The 20,227-nt window shown below is 50.9% G+C and overlaps 1 long non-coding RNA gene across 2 annotated transcripts; it reads right to left on the bottom strand.

The window, feature by feature from the left end:
• Positions 1–861: 861 nt before the first annotated feature.
• Positions 862–20,207, bottom strand: LOC138843418 (uncharacterized). Of its 2 annotated transcripts, none has more exons than XR_011378114.1 (3): positions 19,311–20,207; positions 16,471–16,601; positions 862–8,769 (listed from the first exon to the last, which is right to left on the bottom strand). It is a non-coding gene; the product is annotated as an uncharacterized lncRNA (long non-coding RNA). The 2 variants fall into 2 exon arrangements; XR_011378115.1 differs by having other exon boundaries at positions 19,341–20,203.
• Between the last annotated feature and the right edge of the window lie 20 nt (positions 20,208–20,227).

The following is a 20,227-nucleotide window of genomic DNA, read 5'->3' as shown; positions in this document are numbered from 1 at the left end:
CCCTTTCTTATTGCGCTGACTTTGCACCTTTGTTGAAAATCAGTTGTCACTAAGTGTGTGGGCCCATTAACAAGGCCCCTTTTCAGTTCTATGGATCTATGATTTCTGGTTGTAATAAATTATTTTCCTGCTTGCTTTCAGCTCTCCGGTAAGTAGACTGCCAAAACACAGCCTCATCATTTTACCAGCCAGATGTAGGTGTATCTGAAATGCACTTTATGAATTACCGGAGCTTAGATTCAAACTAGGGTTACTTTTTAAAAGTCCTTCAGAAATATTTAGGTATAAAAATCTGAATTCTGTAGCCCTCAAAATTCAATCCAGTTCACATAAATCTGGCACCAAAAGCCATGTGGCTATGAGTATAGGGAGTATGCATAAGGAGTATATAGGGAGAATGTATAAGGAAGGAGGGCAGCTAACCCTAAAGGATTATAGGGCAGGGGCCAAAACTGTGGCACACTGGATTAATCTTCTCCCTGTGGCGCTGGCATCCCATATGGGTACTGGTTCCAGTCCCGGTTGCTACTCTTCCAGTCTAGCTCTCTGCTGTGGCCCAGGAGTGGACCCACATGGGAGACCAGGAGGAAGCACCTGACTCCTGGCTTGGATTGGTGTAGCACCAGCTGTAGCGGCCATTTGAGGGGTGAACCAATGTAAAGAAGACCTTTCTGTCTCTCTCACTGTCTGTAACTCTGTCAAATAAATAAATAAAACCTTTAAAACAAAGTTTATAGGGCAATGAAAAAGAACTCAAAAATTTTCATATTCTCATTGGTAAATATATTTTCATTAGTGTTTTAAGTTATTATTTTATAAGATCACCACATTATTATACAATAAATACAAACAGATGAAGAATCATTGACAATGCATTCATTTATTTGGCAAATGCACTGAGATACTGGGTATGATACAGAAGAGTGTCCTGCAACTACAGGACCCGTGGAGACAGGGGGAGACCTCACTTGTGCACAGCGCAGGCCTGGGTGTCTGAGGAGTCCTCCACCAACCACTCACAACAGTGTGAGAAGGCTGAGGGTTTTACCAAGTGTCTTCTACAAAGGCAACGCGATCCCCCATTCCCCCGGCACAGGGCCCTGCTGCTGCCGTCCAGCCTCTTGTGCAGGGCTCACCCACATGCAGTAGCACGCCCTGACCCAGCCCCACGCTGCTCCCCACGGCCATGCAGCACATGGCCAACGAACCGTGGGGTGGGGACCACAGCCCCAGCTCCCAGCGCCCACACGGGTTAGGAGAAGAGAGGTGGGACAGTCCCCTGGGGAGCTGCAGCCTGCCCAGAGCTGCCAGTATCAGGCTCAGCAAGAGGACTGTCGCCGGGCCAGGCCTGCTGCTGCCTTAGGTCATGCAGTGGCACTGTGCCCAGGCCCAGGGCACTGGTTCCCAACTCCTGAGCTGCCCGGCACTGCTGCTGAGGCAGAAACAGGCACCCTGCAGAAAAACCTAAGGTCCCAAAGAGCACAGAGGACCTGCCATGTCTAACAGAGCCTCGGAGGAGGAAGCAGACGCCAGTGTAAACGCGGCACCACTCACCTCGCCCCTTCTTTCTCTGCCCCTGTAGCAGAGGCTGCCGCGCGCCTTCTCTGCCGTGCACACCATGCAGGTCCAGTGGCTACAGCCTCCGCCGACTTCATGTCTGTCTGCAGGAGCCTCACCTGTCTGACCCTCTGCCAACCCCGTACCAAAGAACGGTGGGAGACAGATGCACAACTCCTAAGCCTCCTCTGGTCCTGCCCCCTCCGTGTGCGGGCCCACCGTGGGTTTCACCATCAGACACAGTGGCAGCACGTCCCATGTCTGACCCCCCACCTCCCGCAACCCAGCCTCGTGCCCCTCTCCATCTGCCTCCCTCCTACGGGAAGGAACGCCCAGGCCCTCTCTGGTACACGCCCCTCCTCTCTAGCCCAAGCCCAGCTAGCAGAACTAGTGCTGGTCTGGGGAGCCCATCACCACCACTGCAGTCACTTCTCCAGTCTCAGCCAGGACCTGCCCACTTGGTCTTCAGCTTGTTCTAGACCCTGAGCTGACTGCCATGGACACGGTTGGCCTTTCTAGAATTTTCTCTTCAACGTGCCTCCAGGCTCCCAGGGGCGCACTTTCCCTCTGCTCAGGGCCATGATAGCATGTGTCTGAGGCACCTGCAAAGGTGACAGTCTGTTCTTGACACCGGCCGCCTTCCAAGAAGCCCCTGTCTCCATGGGACTCCCTGGTTCTGGGGACACAGCACAGAGCGCAGTACTGCCTCAGGCGAGTGCCCACCACTTTGCAGCTCCGTCTGTCCAATACGAATGGCATCTACCAGTCACTCCATTAGCCAGGAGCACCATCTGGCCCTATTTGGGGTTCTGTTGCCCAGGATCATCACAGCTTCAGGTTTTTTTTCCTTTGTTCAGGTCCAACGGCTCCAACTCAAGCCATCCACCTAACTTCTCAGTGGCCCAGACACCCCGTGGCACCTCCTGCATTCAGGTGGTGTGGGCTGGACATCACACACTGTGCCTTCCTTACACTTGGCCCTGCCCTGCCAGCTTTCCCCAGGGCACAGACAGAACATCTGTTATTGAAGGTGCCACCAAGCAGCCCCTACAGACGAGCAAGTGTTGAGTTCTACATGTCTTCTTCAGGCCTCAGTTCCAACTCAAGACTACACACTTCTGGGAAGCATGCCTGGGAGATTACGGGCATGTCCCTGGACGGGGAAACGTGGGACAAAGTTGCCATTCCCAGGTCCCTGAGCACAGGCCATGCTATGGAAGGGGTTGGCACCACACCCATGGCTGTAGATCTCTTCTCCTCCCTCCCAGAACACAACTGGGGCACACAGGAGGGAAGAAGCCTAAACGGAGAAGAATCCCACATTGGCCATGAGATGTGGTAGAACTGTTTCCTTTCATTCTAGCACTCTGGGCTCACCAAGGTACAAAACAGCCATGATGGTTCCAGTACCATCCCACGCATGGACATCACTCCAGGCACCCGGGATCCACATATCCACACATGGGGAACGCCACAGTAATACATGTTTCCTTCGTCCTGGCACTCCAACGGTCTAGACTGACATTGAGGGCAACAGTGTGTGTGAAGAGAGAGGACCCCCTGGCAGACTCACAATCACAAAGTTGCATTGCTCTGATTTAACCCTATATGTGCTTCACTTCAATCTGCACAAAATAAAGTATCTGTTTTCCAAACGTGCTCCATGAAGACCAGAGAACCTAGCTTTTATGTGCAACAGGAACATGCTGGCTTACGTCACTCAGGATAGGCCAAGCTGATTAGAAGGTCACCTCTCCATGTTTGGATTCTTCACACCAAGTCAAGAAGAGAATCCGGGCTGCAGGCTGAATTTGGGAAGAGACCTGGGATGACGCATGATGACACGAGTGACCCCTGCCCTCCACCTGCTAGAATGCATTCAGTTTGGTGTGGGCAATGACCAGGCCCGTGTGACTTCTGCCCAGGTGGGGGCACTCATGAGCTCGTCACAGAGAGGCCATGGTTCTGTGCACCCTCCAGAGTACGGAAACAGAGCAGCTCCTGATGCATGTGTGCTAAGCAGGCCCACATATCGGAGCCCGGGCTTGGGAAGCCTGGGTTCAAAGCCTGGCTGGGCCACTGCCTGTGGTGACCTGAAAGACACTCTGAAGCTTAAATGTTTTACCAAATTTGTGAAAAGGAGGGAAGAGAACCCACTTGTCAGGAAAGTGTGCTGGGCTGGGCAGAACACCGTCAGGTAGGGCACCAGGTCCTCTTCCAGGAAACCCTCACAACCAGCTCGGTAAAGCAGGTGGCAAGGGACACAGAGGGAAGGAGCACCTCTGTCCAAGGAGCCCAGATGCTGCCCCTCGAATGAGACTGCTGGGTGTTGTGTCCAGCTCAGTTTTCAGTTGACCCTGCCCTTCATGATCTGGGTAGAGAGTCATCAACACATGGTCACTCAGGATAAAGGCTGGCCAATGGTCAATTATAGAGGCACGTGTGTAGCCCAAGCCCAAGCTGCAGTAGCTCTGGCCTAGGCCCCACTCAGCCTCCAGGAGGTCCCAGATGTCCCCATCTAGTGGCAAACACCTGCAGCCAGCCTCCTGGGCGCTAGAAATTCCTGGTGTTGTGACCTTTGGTTCCTTTTCACAAGCCAGCGTCACCACCGCTGATGTGACATCACACGCCTCAACTGAAGAGTAATTCCTATGTCTGCAAGAACAAAGGGTGGCGAAGATTCCTCCTGCGGTGCGTGGGGACCTCCTCTCTCAGCGGGGACTGCTAACGCACATCGGCTCTTCACGGGGAACCGCTCACGGCACTCCGGTGGTCACAGCTGCAGCCGCGTGGCTGCTCTGGTCTGTGATGCTCCCCCTGCTCCCGCCTGGCTGTGTCACCCACCTCCCGCTTCCCTCCACTGCGCCCTGGGTATCAGATCTTCAGAGTGGATCCTGCTTCTCAAAGAACCACCTCTGCCTTGGCCATGGGGAGTTGGGCACCCCCCTAAAAAGATTCCTATGCTCACAAGAGAGAAGGCTACTGGCCAATCCCACAGGTTGGCTTAAGTAAGAACCAGGTGCGAGGGTATCATTGAACCAGCACTGGCTGAAGACATCCAAGGTCAGGAGCCAAAATCGAACCTTCTGCACTGCCCCTGCCTTACTCAGACCCAGGTGGGTGCCAGGGCGCAGCCCGAGGAAGGGGAGAGTGGGCAGTGCAAGGAGCAGGACACAAGCCGCGTGCCTGGAGGGAGTGAGAGAGACTGCCCTTCGGGAGCAGTGCTCGGCCTCGGCTGGCGTGGAACACCTGCCGTCAAGAGGCCGTGGGTTCTGCTAAGAGCATCCCCTCCAAAGGCTGTGAAGCCAAGAGCCCATTCCGGGCATCTGCCCATTGCTGTCTCGCTGAGACTGAGGCGGCGGCTGCAGAAGAAGAGCAGGAGGAAAAGAAATGAGGCCCCTCTGGCCAGCGAGAAGAAAACCAGTGAGACCCTGGAGCCAGGGGAAACTCCCTTCCTCCTGGTCCCGTCCTGGGCCTCCTCCCTCATTCAATCCCTGCAGGAAGGAGGCCTGGGCTTCTCCTGGTGCCTCCTCCAGGAAGGGATTTCTAGGCCCGATTCCCGCACAGAGCTCTTGCTGTGGGCCTGTCTGTGGGCAGCACCGTCTCCATCAGGCAGGGCTCTAGAGCCAAACCCAGGCCGTCCCCACTGCCATGGGCAGAGTCACCAAGAGAGGGGCTGAGGGGCCACCAGCGGCCCAGCTGTCCAGGTCTCCAGGAGGTGGAGGGCGAAAATCCACTGGGGACCTGCTGCAACTGTCTCTGATGGTAACTGGCCAAGCTTGGAGGGAACCTCCCTCCCAGGGCCGCACTTGTGTTACCAGTCCTGCTCTTGCCCTTGGCACACCTGCGGCAGCTGACCCACCTCTTAGCTGCCTTGCTTTGCTGCTGACGGAGAGAAGCACTGAACACTAAGAACACCGAGATCCTGCTGGACACAGCCGAGGCCCAGGGCAGTACAGGAGATGCCAGAGGAGACGGCAGCACCGCTCCACCAGCCCCTCCCTCCTCCCCACCTGTGGCACAGACTGCAGACTCCCTGCCAGCCCACGGGCACTGGGCAGGTTTAGGTGTTGCTACACCCAGGGCTTCCACTCGCTCTGCCTGCCCCGTCCTGTCTGTCCCTCTGCATCCCTCCTAGGGCACACACAGCAGAGGACATCACACATGCTCCCTGAGCTGCCACTCTGACAGTCCTGCCCCCCTTTCTCCTGTAGCCACAGGCCCATTGTGGGGGTTGCACCTTCTCATTGAACGCCGCACAACCACCCTCAGACTCACACCCTCTTCTTGATAAACGCCCTCCTTTAGGAAGGAACCCCACAACCCAGTGTGTGTAGACAGAGTGCCCTGTTCACCTTTTCAGTGCTATCCCACCCCCAGACCCCCCTGCCAAGTCCCGTGTTATCACTGACGAGCCCACACTTCTACACCATCGTTTCTTCTATCATAACCAATGCACCTGCTCACTGGGCCTTTCAGCATACTTTAGACCTTGGGGTCACGGACATGGACACTCACTGGGCCCCACGCCCAACTCCCCAGCTTTCTCCTAATGCTGTTGCCTTTGGCTTTCTTCCAGGCTCCAGTTGCAGCACCTACCCATTCTCCCACATGCGTGAGAGCACGGGTCAGAGACAGCTTGTGAAGCCTCCGGGTTCTTCCTGCCCACGGACCGGAAGAGTTCCTACCCCTTTGGCCTAGACAATCCCCTTCAGCCCACACTTTGGACCAAGGGTGGGCAGGAGCAGAGAGCTCTCCCCCTAATGCCCACAGAAGCACAGTCCTTCCATCATAGCTCCTGCCGTTACGGTCTCCATCCTTGCAGTCGACCTGCAAACGGCCAGCCAAGCCCGCCATGTTTACCATCTCTCATTCCACAGCTACGCTCTGCTTCCCCCTGACTTCAAAGAGAACTACATCCCATTCTCTATAGTGATTCCTGGAGCTGGAAACACAGCACCCAGTGATGGCCTGGCCACAGCCCAAGTCTCCGCCCCTCTGGCTGCATGGTAAGTCCAGGGACCATCTGCAACTTCCAAGCATGCTTTTCATCAGGCAGCTTCCACTGAGCCCGCGTGTGAAGTTCCTGATGGCCATTGGAACTGCTCTCTGTGACTGGAAAGGCCAAGAGCCCCAACACAAGCAATCTGTGTAACGCTCCCTGCAGTGCAGCCACCTGGTGCCTGCACAGGACGCCCAGGTGTGGGGGCTGGATGTGGCCACACTCTGCATTTCTTAGGCCGCACAATGCCTAGCCGGCTTTCTCTACTGGGACAGCAGGACTTCTCCCTTGGGAGCTGTCACCAGGGTTCCTGGCACGTGGCAGGTGTTTTATTGTTTGCCGACCTACGCCAGGGCCAGTGGTGCCTCTGGGACCCACAGCCCCTCTGAGAAGAAGGAACACTGGGGTTTGGGTTCAGCGCAGAGCCAGTTCCAGATACCACCCAGGCAGCCTAGGAACAGCCACACCTAGCGCCATCCCCGCTCCTGCTCTGGGTCATGGAACTTTTGACCCAAGTAGCCACGGTACGGCTGCAGCAGCAGGAGGGGCCAGCGCCATTCCCATGCTGGACTTCCTTCTGCTACTGCCCATCACAGGCCGGGCTATGAAAGGGGATGGCACCACACCATGGTGGTAGACACTGTGGTGCACTTTACCACAAGTGCACCTGGGGCACACCAAGAGTGAAAACCTTCCACACACACAGACACAAACACATTGCCAAGACACAGTTCAAGAGACTGGTGTGTTTCTTTCATCACAGCCTCTGAGGACAACCTGCCTGTCCCATGACCACTGCGGTTGCAGACACCAGAGGATCCCATATATGGACCCCACTGCAGGCACCTAGGGCCCCAGTGCAGCATATGCCACTCCACAGGAGCCAACTCCAGCCCTGGGCTTGGCAGCCCTTGGGCCCCCTCTTTCTATCAGTGCCAGGAAACACATCATGCATTTTCTGGGACTACCACCACGCCTGTGATGGGAAGCCCTATGGTACCCGCCAATCATCAGCGCACCTGTCCGCAGAGCAAGCACATATCATCGCCCAGGTGGTGCCAGGGGGCAGCAGAACACGTGCTGTCACTGCAGATACTTGGGATCTCAGAGGCAGTAGCTCGGGCTCATCTGGGAAAGGCACAGAGGGTGCCATGGGGGACAGGGCCCCACATTTATGGGGAGGAACCTCATGTCTCCCTTTCGGTAAGAGCACCAGGGGGCCACCCAGCCAAGATGTTCCCTTTGACTTTGTTGAGAAACACATGTGTTTGGAGGCTCTTGATGAGCCTCAATATCTGGGCCTGTGCTATGGGCGTGGTAACAGACCCTGGGCACCCTCAACATCTGCCACAGGCTTCACAGGAGCCCCAAACCCATTCCCTTCTCCCGCCATGGCCATCGGCACATAGAGAGCACATCCCCCTCCACGGTCAGCATCCCGAGAACGGACAGAGATGCTGCACGGAGAAGAGGCTCAGCCACTGAAGTCCAACTTAACCTGCTCGCTCCCTTCTGAACCAGAGGTCAGCACCTCAAAGGGCCTGTGTGTGACGCTCACTGGGTGGGAGAGCAGAGGGGAGCCACGCACAGCCTCAGACCCCGCTCCCTGACGGTGCAGGGGACCGGGCTCTCCCCAGCGCGGGGCCAGTTTCCTGCAGTCTCGCAACTGGCAGGAGGCCCCCTGCTGCTCCCAGTGCTCCCTTCCCTTACCCCCTTGACTCCTCGGCTGTGTCTTCTCAGACTGCGTCAGCAACTAAGACCTTGTCCTTGTGGCTCAGCCTCTGCTCTTGGACTCAACATGGAGGAAGACTTGACATGGGTGAGCCGTGGGGAGCTTGGTCAGACTGCGACAGTTTTCCATGTCCCAGGGAGCAGGATGTGCCGGTGACCTCCCTGCACGACAGCGCCTGCTGATGCTAAGACTCTGTGATCTGAGTGACGGGGACGACTGGCCAGGAGGAGGTGAGGTCCAGAGCGGGTGGGACAGGCCCCACCCTCCCCACATTCCTCGGGGTGTCTCTCTCAGTGCCGTGACCTCACTGGAGGCAGATCCCGAGTCCTGTGTGGTAGGACAACGTGCTTGCTGATTCTGCTTGGTACAGCATTGACTGTCCTTGTCTGTGTGTTTTTGTTCCCCTGAACACAGGCCAGGCATCCTCACACATCCCTGCTTCCCCCAGAGAGGATGGGCTGACGTCAGCTTCCTGCATCTAGAGAATGCAAGAGAGGAAGAGTTCATAAGTACCTGTGATTTTGGTAAAATTTAAGTTAAAACAGAAATGATCCTGTCGCTTAAAAAAATCGGAAAAATATCTTAATTAACGGCTGGTCTGCTTTAGTCTAACCACCAAGTTTCTAACAAATCAGAAGAGTTGCACCAGGTTTATCCAACCCAAAGGTCTGCTGGGTCCTCACAAGCTTCAACCACTCTGGGCCCAGTCCTGTCTAAGGCGTTTCACAGCCCGGAGCAGTTCTCAGGCGGCTCTTCAGCTTCAAACACAGTTCAGGAGACATTCATTCATGATGACTCCACGCTCATTCATACTCTAAGGAGCTAGATGTGAAAGACTCCCTGGGGGTCTGGTGCTGTGACGGAGTGGGTTAAACTGCCCCCTGCAATGCCCGCATCCTATGTGGGTGCTGGTTCATGTCCCGGCTGCTCCGCCTCTCATCCAGCTCTTTATTTATTTATTTATTGACAGGCAGAGTGGACAGTGAGAGAGAGAGAGACAGAGAGAAAGGTCTTCCTTTGCCGTTGGTTCACCCTCCAATGGCCGCCGCAGCCGGCACGCTGCAACCCGCACACCGCGCTGATCTGATGGCAGGAGCCAGGTACTTCTCCTGGTCTCCCATGGGGTGCAGGGCCCAAGCACTTGGGCCATCCTCCACTACACTCCCTGACCACAGCAGAGAGCTGGCCTGGAAGAGGAGCAACTGGGACAGAATCCATCACCCCGACTGGGACTAGAACCCGGTATGCCGGCGTTGCAAGGCGGAGGATTAGCCTAGTGAGCCACGGCGCAGGCTGCCTTTTTTTTTTTTTTTTTTTTTTTTTTTTTTTGCTTTAGTAATTGCCTGGGAAAGCAGTGGAAGAAGGCCCACGTCCTTGGACCCCTGTACCCATGTGGAAAACCCAGAGGCTCCTGGCTTTAGCCTGGCCCAGTTTGTGCCATTGCAGCCATTTGGAGAGTGAACCAGTGGATAGAAGTCCAATCTCTGTCTCTGTCTCTCACTCTGTAACTCTGACTGTCAAATAAATGAAATAAATCTGTAAAAAAAATTCTCCTGGCCCAGAATAATTTACAATGTAGTACATGAGACAGAAGACTGACCCAAGTGACAAACAGTGGTTGGAGTTAAGATCCTTGGAGCAGGTAAGAAGGGATGATTTATCTCGGGATGAAATGTGAACTGAACCTTCAAGGAGGAGCGAATGGTCAGATAAGGGCTATTTGGACAAACCAATGGTGAAGAATGTTATACCACTGCAGTTTTAATGACCTTAGATGACTTTAAAACTTACTGTATACGGTATATAATTTAAAACTATATTGTATACTGTATACTGTATATAATTGAGTATCCATTCAATTACTGTTTATAACCATTGTTTATTTGCACTAAACTAGGGTCTTTCTGACTTTTACGTGTTAAAACTTCTTATTTGGTGAAGTATTAAGCCTTTTTACTGTAATGTAAAATGTCATCTCAAAAACCAAAAAAGGGAGAGGGGAAGGGGGTGGGAGGCAGGGGAGAAGGGAGTAAGGGAGTAAGGGAATATCATCATGTTCTTACAACTGTATCTACGAATCACTGAATATGTAAAACTAATTAAAATTAAAATTTATAAAAATGTTTTTTAAAAGAAGGCTGTTCTCTGGTCCAAGCCTCAGCACATGAAAGGTTGGGGAACGAAGAGCGAGAGGCAGCCAGTGGACAGCCCAGGGCTGGGCACATGGGCTGAGGGTGCCCCTGCAGGGTTCTCAAGGGCACAGCGCCATGATGGGGCTTGTTCTTGACAATCTGGGGGTCTTCAAACATTGTAAACAAAGACAACAAGATTATCTGTAGCTTTTAGAAGCATCCCTCTGACTGTGTGACAGAGAAGAATGAGAAGACCCAAGAGAAGAGGCCATGCAGCTAACGGGAAACTCTGCAGCGACCCAAGCAGAGACGGAACAGTGAGGCCGGGTCTACAGGAGCTGATTATGCGGGTGGTAATGAGCACAAAGGAGGGCGAGGTGAAGTCAGTGACAGTAATGAACCCAGGTCTAACCCAGCCATCTGGCTGGGAGAGCAAACAAATCCTTCTGTCAGTTGTAAGCTCCAATTTTCTTTCCTTTCACAAACAGCTATTTGAGAGGCAGAGGCAGAGATCCCATATTTTGTTTTTTCCCCAAATGCCCACAACATCCAAGGCTGAGATAGGCTGAGGTCAAGATCCAGGACCAGGCTGGCGCCACGGTTCACTAGGCTAATCCTCTACCTGCGGCTCCGGCACACCGGGTTCTAGTCCCAGTCGGGGCGCCGGATTCTGTCCCGGTTGCTCCTCTTCCAGGCCAGCTCTCTGCTGTGGCCTGGGAGTGCAGTGGAGGATGGCCCAGGTGCTTGGGCCCTGCACCCGCAAGGGAGACCAGGAGAAGCACCTGGCTCCTGGCTTCGGATCAGCGTGGTGCACCGGCCGCAGCGGCCATTGGAGGGTGAACCAACAGCAAAGGAAGGCCTTTCTTTCTGTCTCTCTCTCTCACTGTCCACTCTGACTGTCAAAAAATAAAAATTAAAAAAAAAGATCCAGGATCTCCATCCAGCTCTCCCACGTGGGTGGTAGTGACAACTCCCTGGGTTATCTCACTGCTGCCTCCCACGGGATCCTCCCTCTGAGCGTGTGTAGGGAGTGCGCCCTTACTCCCACACTGATTCCGGACATTGCACCCCAGAAAGATAAAAGAGCAAAATTCCACGGTGAAATGTATGAAGTTTGAGGTCATTTCTGATGGCAAGCACAGGAAGGTCTTACAGAAGATACTGACCCTTTCTCAGGGCTTTAGAGCCTGCTGCACGCACCTTCAGGATTCACTCACAATATTTTCAAAATGTCAGAGCACTCTACCACTCACTGAAGACCAAGGCACGAAACCACCTCTCCAGCAGAACCAAAATACAGGTGGCAGTACCAGACGTGCCTCTTTCATTTTCCTCAGCATTCTCAAAGAAGGCACCAAAGGCGAGGGTCTTATGGTGGCCTCCAGTAAAAATTTTATTCCATTCAAGTTGGAACGTTGTGAAATAAAAAGAAGCAGTAACTATTCAGAAGAGAATATTATTTGTATTGGTGATAGCCCTGGTTTAAGAACTCCACGATGAATGAGAGCTAAACAGCCTCAAACAAAACTCCAGAGTTGGGAAGACTTGCCAACTAGTAACATGCAGGATTACAGAAATAGGAGGGGGGCCGGTGCCGCGGCTCACTAGGCTAATCCTTCGCCTGCGGCACCGGCACTCCGGGTTCTAGTCCCAGTAGGGGTGCTGGATTCTGTCCCGGTTGCTCCTCTTCTAGTCTAGCTCTCTGCTGTGGCCCAGGAGTGCAGTGGAGGATGGCCCAAGTGCTTGGGCCCTGCACCTGCATGGGAGACCAGGAGAAGCACCTGGCTCCTGGCTTCAGATCGGCACAGCGCCAGCCGTGGCGGCCATTTGGAGAGCGAACCAACGGAAGGAAGACCTTTCTCTCTGTCTCTCTTTCTGTCTATACTCTACCTGTCAAATAAAAAAAAAATAAGAAATAGAAGGACTTCATGTGTACTTTCAAAGAAAAGAAAAAATTACTGAAGCTGAGCATGCACAGTGAATTTTTTCTAAACTTTGCCCATGACTCTTGTAGCCAGCTAAGAGGCAGAGTCTGGAAACAGAGCCTGGAATGACCAGGGGCTCTTTTCACAGAAAGAAGCCATCAGGATCCCCTATACCCTCTCCCCCAGAACACCTCCACATATAAACTACAAAGCCAATCAAACACTGTCTCGGCCCTGTGGACTTGATTACCAAGCCTTGTGCAGAGGCACCTTGCAGCTACTGACGCCAGCCTTTGGAAGCAGATTCCTACCAAGGCACAGAGGAAGGATGGAGAACTGTGTGCTTCAGGGTTCTGTTCCCAGGAACACCCAGATGCCCTTATGCGTCAGCCAACCAGAAGCTGCGGCCTAGTCCCTCCCTTGCCTGCCTTCTTTGGATTAGTCCAGAAGACACTGATGGAAAGAAAAGTTACTAGGGAGAGGATGCAAGATTACTGAATGGAGAGGACCTGCACGCACCTCCAACACAGACAAAAGCAAAAACAAAAACCAAAAGGCAGAATAACAAAGGAAAGATCACGCTTCCAGGAGATCCACTGAGGCTAAACTTGAGTAAACGAGTGCCAGGAACTGAAAATAACAGAGTCTGAGAAAGCCGGCGTAGAGAGAGGAACAAAGAACAGCACAGCGCCAACCCTGGCTCCCTGGCAGGTGACTTGGCCTTGCCTGGAAGACCTCAGTGACTCCCATCATCTCTACAGAGCACTGCTGACAAGAACCAAGATACAGAACGACTTGGGTGTCTATCATCAGATGAACGAATAAAGAAATATGTTAAATATACACAATGGGATACTACTACTATTTTTATACTGAAATAAAACAAATTCCGTCATTTGCAGCAAAAGGGTAAATGAAACAAGACAAACAGAAAGACAAATACTCCATATTCTCCCTCATATGTGGGAGCTTAAGAAAACTTCAATGTGAACACAGAAATATAATTACTAGAGGTGAACACGGATAAGAAGGGGATAAAGGGAGTTTTGATAACAGGTGCCACATCAGAGTTAGATCAAAGGAATAAGATCCTAGTGTGTAACAGGGCACAATGGGCTGATGGCAGTTCACAATGACCTAGTATATATTTTATGAACAAACAGAAGAAAGGAGTTCTGAGTCTCCCATCATAGTCATGTCAAAGGGGGGATGGGGGTAGGAATTTGTCACAGTGGCAAAGCTGGCACTTGGGATGCCCACATCCCATAATGGGGCGTCAGGTCTGAGGCCTGCCTACTTCGCTTTCCACCCATCTTCCTGTGAAAGCATACCATGGGAGGCAGAGACGAAGACTTAAGTATGCGGGTCCCTGTAACCACACGGAAAAACTGGATTGCATTCCGGCCTCCTGGCTTTGACCTGGACCAGCCCGACCACTGCAGGCATTTGCAGAGCGAATCAGCAGGTGGAAGCAATCTCTTTCCTTCAAATAAAATAAGTAAAAAGTTGTTTTTAGCACTCTGGCCTCACAATCAGCCCTTAAGGCATGCGGATCTGGCTGAAATGCCCATGAGAGTATTTCAGGCATGGAAAGCCAGACACTCTAGGGGGAAAAAAAAAACCTAAATGAAAGATCTCCACGAGTGAGATCCCAGTGGAAAGAACGGGTCATCAAAGAAGGAGGTACCTTTCTCTGAAGGGAGGAGAGAACTTCCACTTTGACCATGGCCTTGTCTAAATATGATCAGAGTCAGTGAACTCAGGGGGCTTCCATAGCCTTGGCAGCTCATGACAAGAGCCTAGGGTGATTACTGATGCCATAAACAAGAGTGTCAATTTGTTAAGTCAACAACAGGAGTCACTGTGCACTTACTCCTCATGTAGGATCTATATCCTTAGTGTGCTGTACATTGAGATTTAATGCTATAACTAGTACTCAAACAGTATTTTTCACTTTATGTTTCTGTGTGGGAGCAAACTGTTGAAATCTTTACTTAATGTATGCTAAACTGATCTTCTGTATATAAAGAGAATCAAAAATGAATCTTGATGTGAATGGAAGGGGAGAGGGAGTGGATAAGGGGAGGGTTGCGGGTTGGAGGGACGTTATGGGGGGGAAGCCATTGTAATCTATATTCTGTACTTTGGAAATTTATATTCATTAAATAAAAGTTAAAAAAAAAGTTGTTTTAAATGGAGATGTTAATGACCCTGATTTGATCAGCATACACTTTATCATGTATTGAAGTGTCATCATGCAGCCCATAAATGTGTACAATTATCAATATGTTTTCATTTATAAGGAAGAAATGTATAAAACAGGGGAAAATCATTAGAAGTGGCATCAAGCACTGGCCCAACTGAGCAGGGTGGACTCTGGGTTCCGTCATGGCTGTGTATGTATAAGGTGATGACAAGTGATATGTGCACAATGTATACATGTATGCAACGCTAATACCTTCACATCTCATTTCTACAGCTAACCACTGCACAGCCAACAGCACATTAAGGCAATGCCAAGAGATGAACAGAGGTAGTTCCTGTCCTCATGGAATTTGTCGTTTAGGAGGGCACAGAGGGCATTAGCCAGGCGCTAGTACCACCTAAGCATGAGGACTGAACTCCACCCAATCACTGAGTCCATTTCTTATTTGTAAATATCACAGCCTGATTGGACTGTCTAGAAAACAGCCTATCTGTTTCTCATTTCCGATGCAAGGGGTAAGCTTCTAGAAGTTCACAATTTTAGTTTACTAAGCAGCCAGAAGTTCAGGGGATTATCTGGCACTTAGACAACTTGCTTGACATGAAGATAGAGTTGCAAACCTCACAAAATTGGGAAAACTCTTCAGAATTACAGTACTTCCTGCTATTGGCTGGAAGTCCTACAGGAATGTTCTCCTTTAAAACACACTCACAGTATGCTTCCCACTTATCCCTTAGTGCTAGTCAGGTGAGCTGGAGGAAAACACGGGTCTAGCCTTCATCTACTTTGGATCTTGAAGTCAGCTATTCCTGCACTGTCTCTGTTGTCTCGTCCTCTAGAAAATGGAGGACACTCCGGACGTAGAGCTGGGGAGCAGCTACACCGTTCATGTGGAACTGTCTTCAGTCAGAAGGCCAGTGACATCCAAACCATTACCGCACAGAATTCAGATACCATGAGTGTGAGCCGAGTGTAGCAGCAAGCATTTGGTGAGCCCCTGGGAACCAGCATTTGGTGCACCAGTGGGGACACCCACATCCCGTACTGGAATGCCTGGGCTCAAGTCCTCCTTTCATTCCCAGTTCTGGTTTCCTGCAGACAAACAGCAGGTAACTGCTCCGTACTGGGTTCTGTAGCACCCATGTGGGAGAACCAGATACAGTTTCAGCCTCCTGGCTTCAACCTGGCTGTTGTAGGCATTTGGGGGGTCAATCAGTAGGTGGAAAATCTCTAAATAAATAAATACATAAGAAACAAATAATGAAAAGTTCTACATATACATGTTAGGACTGGGATTACTGTCCACTGGTTAGTACACTAAGAAGCCAGTATCAATGTCACACTACTCGGGTTTGATTCCTCCAGCTCCTGAATCCAGGTTCCTACTAATGCAGAACCCGGGGAAGCAGCCAGGATGGTTAAAGTAACTGGGCTTATGCCAGCCTCATGGGAGATCTGGATTGACTTCACACAGACACAGCCATTATGGGAATTTGAGGCGTGAACCAGTGTACGAGACCCTGCCTCTCAAATAAGTTACTGCATCAGCTAAATTTAATTTGGTGTACAAATACTTAGCTATCCACACATTGTTTTCATAACACAAACTTCAAATCAACACTTTGGAGACCCTTCATATTTGGAATCATCTGCGATAATTTTGTAAATATAAATAAGGGGAAAAGGGTCTAAATATCTATGACATTCCCAAGGGAACATAATTACGTTGTGATAGATTGGGAACGTGCTCTAGATCTCCTCCTTCCCACTCCAGTGTTCTTTCATGGGTTCCAAACACAGACAAACAAAAAACGCAATTCTTCCATCCTAAGCAACTGAGCTTAGCAAGTTTGAAATTGAAACACGGCGTAAGAAGCAGCATCTAGGAAACTGTGAAGTCCAAGTTAGACACCTACCAGGTATAAAGATGATGATTCTGTGGAATGAGTATAACTGATCATTGCGGGGGTGTGTGGACTGCACTTCCCAGCAGGAGGGCAGATTCTTGTTTCTTGGCCCCTTGGAAGTTCCACTCCAGTGTACAATACTGAAACAACATTTGGACAAAATCACATTTTATTCTGCATGCTCTTGTGAGTCCATGAAATGTTCTATGTATCAATTAAATAACCACTTATCTTGATTTTTCTTTTCTACTTGATTCTGCCCAAACCTCTAACAGAGTTTGGAAAGAGACAGACAGGAGGCTGCAGAAGTGAAATAAGCTCCTTCCACATGAAAATTAAGACCCGAAACCTCTTGGTAGTTGGACGCATTCAGAACAACTGTCTTCATCTTGCCGAACAGTAAAGCTGAGGAACCCCTAATGACCCAATTTCCCTTAGCTGTTTAGGTAAGGATGGTTTTCCACTCTGAAATTCTTCCGAGTGTCAGAGAAAGGCAGCCTGTCTGAGCACACCATGGCCAGCTTGCCCCCTTCAGTGAGCTGAGGCCTACTCTCTCCAGGAGAAATGACCATGGACAGCGACACTAACTATTCCTTTTGCCTTGTGTGACCCAGATCACTTCTTCCCATCTTTAAAACAGACACAGCATACTTGGGTCTCTACAGTGTGTGCTGTTGGAAGCTCAGAGAATCTCTGTTGGCTACCATGATCTTACCGGTAAGTTATGGGTTCCTGGGAAGGGTGTGATCATTTCACATCTACAGCTAAACCATGGTGTACCTTGAGCACATTCAACTCACTGTGAGATACTGATCATCGTACCTGCTATCCCTACCTCGAGGGGCTCCTGTAGAGCATCAAATAAATTAATCAAGGTGCACATGCATGCACCAGTTTCAATATTTGTACTGACTGAAAAAGAATTCTGTGGAATGTCATAAAATTCTTAACTGTTGTGGGCACTTGCGAAGTGAACTAGCTGATGAACTAGCTCTGTCTCTTATCTTTCTAGCTCTGTATCTATTGCTCTGTTTCTCAAATAAACTAGAAAAATATAACATGGTTTTGGAAAAGCACTTCTTCACACAGAGTTATAAATGACTATCAGGTAAAGTTGATATAGCAACAAATGCAAAGCATTTTTATAGTGCTTTAGACTTCATAAAGCATTTTCATTATCTATTTCATCTTCAAATCATCTTCATGGGATAGGTATCATTTCCCCATCAGAGATTAATATATCCTGATCTGCACTGATTTCTAAAGAGAAGCTGAACTTTTTTTTTTTTCTTGGTGAGGAAGGTGCCATTAGCTCCTTAGATGTATTCAAAAGGTGAGATGACAAATGGGACCTCTTCCAAAATAAATTCTCTTTGAAGTGGAGCGAGGACCTGTAGGCCTCCACAGGGTCTTTCCAGGAGAAATGGAGGCAGAGCAGACCACGGGGAGGCACTGTCTGTAGCACAAAAGGGCTTCACCCCCATCTTATAAGAGGTGTCTGCATCTGCTGCCTGGGGTCCTGGGAGTGGCTGAAGACCAGCACTGAGAGAAGTGTAATTCTTTTGCGTTACAGCTGTCCATGCTAGAGTTGGATTCTTCCCATGGGAATTCTCGACAATCAAGAGACTTTTCAGTTCACGATGTCAGACCAGGAACACATGTCTCTGTGTTCCTCTTGGAATCATAATCAAATACAAGTGTAAAGTACCAAACTTAGTAGACTGATAAAAGCCAAGAGTTTGTGGGAGCCATCAGCCACAGAAAGGTTTTGACAGATTTTTGGGAAACGAAAAGTAGGCTGCATGGGCGATGGATAAAATAATCAGGCCAAGACAAACCTAAGAGGGAACCGCACAAAACCTGTGTGCCTTTGCTGAGCTCTGGTTAGAGCACAGGGAAGTGGGGGAAAGAAGTGCTGATTCCAAGATGCTGAGTTATTCTAGGGTGGAGTCTTCATGTGAAGAGCCGCGTGGATGACCTCTGTATGACTACAGTGGATTGCCGGTCGTCAAGACAAGAAACGGGGACCGACTGAGAGGTTTCCCCCACTGCCTGTCTCTGTGGATATTCTCACCACCACAGCTCCAGGCAGCGCTGGCCGTTTGCCTCGTCCCTTTGCATGACTGCAGGTCAGTGCATCATAAATCATCACATTAAGTAATCTCCCCTGGCAGCTATAAAGCATTATTGTTCAAATATAATTAACAACTATTATATTTTGAAACTATTTTGCTTCAACTATCTTCATTTGTTTAACTACTTTTTCTTTTTGGTAAAAAAATAATGGAAAGAACATGACTGCAATTATTTATTAAAGATCTGGCATGCGATTATTATTTTTCAGAGCTCCTACAGGAAACAGTTTTCTAAAATTTAAGCTAGCTTAATTTCTTTCAAAGAAGCAAGCAAGATTACATTCTATGTTGCTTTCTGCCTAAATGTCATCAAGGAATTATGTTTAAATGCCACAAGTATATATCAGCTCTGCTCCTGGAGAGGTTAGAATTATAGGAGCTAATTTCTTCTCTAAACACACAGAATTTGGGTGTGAGCAAAACTTCAAATTTGTTGGGGATGGAAGTCCAAGTGGCTCATACACTATAGAAGCTTTCTTATGAGCAGAGGGCTAAAGTCAATTTAGTAACACATGAATTATGCCTAGTGCCACTGTACATCGACTATTTAAAATTTTTAAGAATTTATATTAATCTCTATCATTCTTGGTTCAGGACCCTCTGCATGTCATATTTCTGATACACAACAGCCCCCAGAGACAGAAAAACACTCAGATGAAATAAAACAACAAAAAAAATTCAAGTACAAAAAGCGATGTGCAGAATTTTTCTTACCAGGCCGAGAACTTTTCTAATCTTCCTTACCAGGCTAAAGCTTCCAGTTCCCAGACAGTACTTGCTTCCCTGGCTCTGAAAACCAAGCGTGCACCTGCTCTCTTGGGCGCTGGGACATCTAGGGCGACCCTGAGGGCCAGCAGCAGGCAGACTTGAGAGGGCCCGGCTGGCAGGGTCCCGGTGACCGAGCTGTGCGGCTCTCACTGTGCACCACTAACTTGCACGTAAACGATGTTTGCTTTCCAGACGCATCCCACCGAGACCAGCGTAACCGCGTCTTATCCACATGGAATCATCCGTTCTTTCAAGATAACCGCATCCCCAAATGCGGCCACGACCAGTAGGGGCTGCAGGCTCCATCAGGGAGGCCGACGGGGCTCATGGGGGCCCTGCACCTGCTGAGATGGAGCCCAGCGTGGGCCGCGGCTGCTCAGGCCCACGCCAAGGGACCGAGCCTCGGCGGGGGTGGTGCAGGTGCCCAGGGAGCCGCGCCGGGTGCTCAGGACCCAGGACCACGGCGGGGGTACCTGGTGACCGCGGCAGCGCAGCTCGGCCGCACCCGGAGCCCGCGGCGCCCTGCGGGGCCCAGCAGCACCTGTGCCTCGGCCTCCCTGCGGCTCTCGGCCCCAACAGCAGGGGCAGGCACCTGCTCCGGGCGGCACCGGCCAGCGCAGCCCCCGCGGGCTCCGCCAGGCAGCGAGCCGGCCCGGGGGCCATGCACAGGGCGCCCCCGCCGCTGGGCGGGCAGCGGGCTCGGCCCTGCCTGACCCCGGACACGGCCACGACGCACGGGCCCGGGACCCACCCAGGGACCCGGCCGAGCCCAGGAGCCCGCAGGGCCGCAGCGGCTCCGTCCCCAGGGCCCCGCCAGGGCCAACGTCCGCCGCCGTCCGTTGCTGCTTATGGACGCCCGTTGC

This window comes from Oryctolagus cuniculus, chromosome 8, assembly GCF_964237555.1.
Source record: "Oryctolagus cuniculus chromosome 8, mOryCun1.1, whole genome shotgun sequence".
NCBI classification, from domain to species: domain Eukaryota; kingdom Metazoa; phylum Chordata; class Mammalia; order Lagomorpha; family Leporidae; genus Oryctolagus; species Oryctolagus cuniculus.
Note: the sequence above shows the minus strand (reverse complement) of the source record. Positions and strands in the feature narration are given on the sequence as shown.